This window comes from Mirounga angustirostris, unplaced genomic scaffold, assembly GCF_029215605.1.
Source record: "Mirounga angustirostris isolate CCGP_5_RB_7025 unplaced genomic scaffold, mMirAng1.0.hap1 SCAF_3, whole genome shotgun sequence".
NCBI lineage: Eukaryota > Metazoa > Chordata > Mammalia > Carnivora > Phocidae > Mirounga > Mirounga angustirostris.
The window spans coordinates 41,852,513-41,857,661 of record NW_026991711.1 but is presented as its reverse complement, the minus strand read 5'-3'; the positions used below and the strand labels follow the sequence as shown (position 1 = coordinate 41,857,661).

General features: G+C 39.3%; 1 pseudogene; it reads right to left on the bottom strand.

Annotated features, from left to right (window-relative positions):
* Window positions 1–1,117: 1,117 nt before the first annotated feature.
* LOC123839232 (protein SET-like) lies at window positions 1,118–2,592 on the bottom strand (annotated as a pseudogene).
* Window positions 2,593–5,149: the final 2,557 nt, after the last annotated feature.

The following is a 5,149-nucleotide window of genomic DNA, read 5'->3' as shown; positions in this document are numbered from 1 at the left end:
ACACATTTTGTAGTTTTATTGTAACAAAGCACGGGGTACACTTCTTTTTTTTTTTTTTAAGATTTTATTTATTTATTTGACAGAGAGAGACACAGCGAGAGAGGGAACACCAGCAGGGTGAGGGGGAGAGGGAGAAGCAGGCTCCCCGCAGAGCAGGGAGCCCGATGTGGGACTTGATCCCAGGACCCTGGGATCATGACCTGAGCCAAAGGCAGTCACTTAACCGACTGAGCCACCCAGGTGCCCCGCACCTGGTACACTTCTAATGTTTAAAACTAAGCATTATCTTTCCTATCCAGTGAACCATAAAGAAAATTAAAAATAAATAGGAACGAAAGTACAATAGAGTATGCCTATTCCAAATAAGATCCTACAGGTTCTGCTAATTCTTCCATTGAGTGGCAAGGTTCAAGTCATCATTAGGAGAGAATTTTATTTCAAAAGTGTCATTTTAAACTGCAAGGATGTCTGTTAAACATCACAACTGAACATGCCAAAGGAAAAACCATGTTGTCAAATGCCCACTAACTCACCCAAACATCTCAAACACACCCTTTTCTGACTTTCTATAACCCCAGTTTTTAACGTTTTTTTCTTTCTTTTTTTAATCAAGAGAAAGTAGACAAATACATGTTGGTAAGTGCTAACTGTCCATTTTCACATAGAGAGGCAGTGTAATCTCTGAGCCTAATACACAGAGGAAAGAGGAAAAGAGAATTCTATGCACTACTACACAAGGGTCTAGTACCCTCCAGGTTCCAGCAGAAATAAGGAAGCAGGGGGTTTTCTTTTTTCCCAGAGCAGAGTGGTGTCAATTCCATAGTTTTTATTAAAGACTGGAAGGAACAAAAATGAATTTGGAACATAAAAGGGTAGAGATTCTTTTCCCACTATATTCTGCTCAAGGTATAGCCCACCCCCAAATAAGTTAAGAACCATGGTAAAAAGGACATTCTTTCCTCAAAAACCTCAAAAACAGGGTCACAAGGTATAAGAAGGAAGCAAGAAAGAAGGAAAGAAAGACAAATCAAAAACAAAAACAAAAACAAAACTGCAACTTGTTCCCAGAGATTGGAGAAAATTTTAAAAAGTAAGGTTGGAATCCCAACAGTGTTCATTAGTCATCTCCTTCATCATCCTCTCTCCCCTCCCCCATCATCATCTTCATCACCATCATCTTCATCCTCTTCTCATCAGTATCTTCCAATCCTTTTTCTTCTTCATCATTTTCTTATCCTTTCTCTTATTAATCATCCATGTCAGAAACTATACAGTAATGGATTTGGCCAAATATCATCTTTGATGACCTCTCCTAACTCATTTGCACCTGCATCAAAATGGTCAGTAAATCAGGTTAAGAAATGCTCTGGTTCCTCATGCTGTCTCTTCCTGCTGGCTTTATTTTGTGTATGACTTGAACATTTCGGTCAAATCCTTTCCAAATTTACATTTGATTTCAGTGGATTTTGAAGATGGATTACTATCATTCATATGAAATTCTTTGTAGAGAACTTTGTTTTGGAAGTGAGGGTTTTTGTGAAAACAAAAAATTGGTTCTGTAACCTGATTTAGTATCTTCAAATTCTGTGACTTCAACTCTTGTCAAATCGTGCTTCTTCATCTTTCTCCCCAAGCAGGCAGACAGACACTTGTGGATGGTTGACAAATGTGATTCCACCGAAATTTGGGATTATCTTGCTCAATTCAGCCTCTTCTGAAAAAATGGTTGGCAGAGTTTGCTAGATTTCTGTTCTACTTTCAAAATCTCCTCACTGGCTTGTTCATTAAGTCTATTTCATTTGCACTTAATCCCATGCTTCTCGCTGTTCTTTTTCTGAGGTCTCGATTCCACCGTGGTTGGTGTTGAGCTCCCTTTAAGGGGGCTGGTGCTTACACGGTGCTGCTCCTGCAGGGGGTTGGGAGGAGTGCAGCAGGGAGGGGATGAGAAAGGACCGTCAAGAAGACGCCAGCGGTTTCCGCTCAGCCACGCATGCGTGCGTGCTTGGCCCCGCCTCCTCTACTGCGCACGCAGCCCTCTCTTCCAGACGGGCACGCTCACCGACTGGACTGGCGCAGCGTGCTGTCAGCCTGGTTTCCTCCTTCAGAGGCTTGGTGGCGGCAAGGATATGGCGGGCAGGCGTTTAGCTCTTCTTACTCCTCGTGCTCTAGCTCTCTTTTCCCTCTCCTGGGAGCCACCTCCTCCTCACAGCAGCAGCAGCAAGGGGTGTTATGGTATCTTAAAGCAGGTATTATTTGTATTAATTTTGAAAAATTAAGTGATAGTTTTTGTCTTTATCGGAGTAAGAAAAGAGGTCCACCCTCTGAACAGATTTTAAAAAGGGTACAATACTGTATTGTTAATTATAGGCATAACATTGTACAGTAGATCTCTAGAACTTATTTATCTTGAATAACTGAAACTATACCCTTTGAACAGAACTCTCCATATCATTCATTCCAGCCCCTAGAAACCACCATTTATTTGTTTCTCAGTTTGGCCATTTTAATACTTCATGTAGGTGAGATCATCCCTGATTTGCCCTCCTCTAACTGGTTTATTTCGCTTACCAAACGGCCTATAGGTTCATGCATGTTATTGCAAATAGCAGAATTTCATTCTTGTTTAAGGCTGAGTAATATTATTTTGCATGTAAATGCCTCATTTTCTTTATCCATCAATCTTTCAATGGTGTCATAAGTTCAAAAACAGCAGAAGTAAAACCAGTGAATCACCAAAGTAGCAATTTGTCGAAGTTTATTGCACACACACCAAAAAGACAGTTTGTGAACTGGGGGCACTGAAGCCAAAACGTAGAAGAAAACTCAGGGATATATTGTTATAAAGCGGCTTATGTAGTGAGAAGGCATTAAATGTTATCCTTTACAGAGATTGGTTATTTTAATTTTCCTAAATGATAGGTAATTGGTCAGTAGTTATTTCATACTAACCTTGGGAGACAGTGTAAGTATTGTTTATGATTTCCAGAGGCATAAATAAGAAATGACCTGGGTCAAGCTAGTTTTGCAAAATAAGTTTAATTATACTTTGCGTGCTAAACTGGTTTTATCTGCTTAGAGTTTTCAATGCTGGTATGCGTTTGTTTTGATTTTAACAGTGGAAATTTAGGTTACTTACATAGCTTGGCTATTGTAAATAATACTGCAATAACCATGGAAATACAGATCTTGATTTCAGTTCTTTTGGATACATGGCCTACTATTGTAGGATTGCTAGAGCTAATGATAGTTCTATTTTTAATCTTTTATTCAAGAAGCATCATACTGTTTCCCACAGTGGCTTCACCATTTTATAGTCCACCAACAGTATTTAGAGTTACAGTTTCTCCACATCCTCACCAACACTTGTTATTTTTTATTATTTATTTATTTATTTATTTATTTATTTATTTATTTATTTATTTATTTAAAGATTTATTTATTTGAGAGAGAGAATGAGATAGAGAGAGAGCACATGAGAGGGGGGAGGGTCAGAGGGAGAAGCAGACTCCCCGCCGAGCAGGGAGCCCGATGCGGGACTCGATCCCGGGACTCCAGGATCATGACCTGAGCCGAAGGCAGTCGCTTAACCAACTGAGCCACCCAGGCGCCCATTATTTTTTTATTTATTTTTAAGATTTTATTTATTTATTTGACAGAGAAAGACTGCAAGAGAGGGAACACAAGCAGGGGGAATGGGAGAGGGAAGCAGGCTTCCCGCTAAGCAGGGAGCCCGACGCGGGGCTTGATCCCAGGACCCTGGGACCATGACCTGAGCCAAAGGCAGACGCTTAATGACTGAGCCAACCAGGCACCCCTTTTATTTTTATTTTTATTTATTTTTATTTATTTTTTTATTTTTTATTAAAGATTTTATTTATTTATTTGAGACAGAGAGAATGAGAGACAGAGAACATGAGAGGGAGGAGGGTCAGAGGGAGAAGCAGACTCCCCGCCGAGCAGGGAGCCCGATGCGGGACTCGATCCCGGGACTCCAGGATCATGACCTGAGCCGAAGGCAGTCGCTTAACCAACTGAGCCACCCAGGCGCCCCATTATTTTTATTTTTGATAATAGCCATCCTGACAGTTGTGAAGCGACATCTCATTATGATGTTGATTGCCATTTCTCTGATGATTAATAATATTGAGCTTCTTTTTATATGCTTGTTGGCTATTTGCATATTTTTTACAGAGAAATGTCTATTAAGCTTCTTTGTTCATTTTTTAATCAAGCTATTTGGCTTATTTTTGTTTGTTGTTTTGGGGTCTCTTCTGGTTTTTTATTTTGTTTTGTTTTTTGCTATTTAGTTGAACATCTTTATGTATTTTGAACATTAACCCCATATCAGATATATGATTTGGAAATATTTTCTTCTATTCCATACGTTGTCCTTTCATTGTGCTTATGGTTTTCTTTTTGGGGTAGAAGCTTTTTGCTTTGCTATAATCTCATTTGTCTATTTTTGCTTCTAATGTCTGTTCTTTAGAAGTCATATCCAAGAAATCATTGCCAACAAGACCAATGCCATAAAGCTTTTGCCTATGTTTTCTTTTAGAAGATTTATAATTACAGGTTTTATGTTTAAGTCTTTAATCCATTTTGGGTTGGTTTTTGTATATGGTATAAGACACCAGTTTCATTCTTTTGCATATGGATATCCAGTTTTTCCAGCACCATTTGTTCAAGAGACTATCCTTATGGGTTCTTGGCACTCTTGGCAAAGAAGAGTTGACAATATTTGTTTCTGGGTTTGTTTCTTTCTTTTCTTTTTTTTTTTTTTTTTTATTTGAGAGAGAGAGAATGAGAGACAGAGAGCATGAGAGGGAGGAGGGTCAGAGGGAGAAGCAGACTCCCTGCCGAGCAGGGAGCCCGATGCGGGACTTGATCCCGGGACTCCAGGATCATGACCTGAGCCGAAGGCAGTCGCTTAACCAACTGAGCCACCCAGGCGCCCCTCTGGGTTTGTTTCTGAACCAGTCGATAAACTTGGAGTATTCTCCCACTTATTGTGTCTTCTTTAATTTCTTTCAGCAATATTTTATAATTTTCAAGTATAAATAAATCTTTTGTAGTCTTAATTATATTTACATTAAAGTATCTTTTTCTTTTTGATGCTATTGTAGATGGGATTTTTCTCTTAATTCTTAAA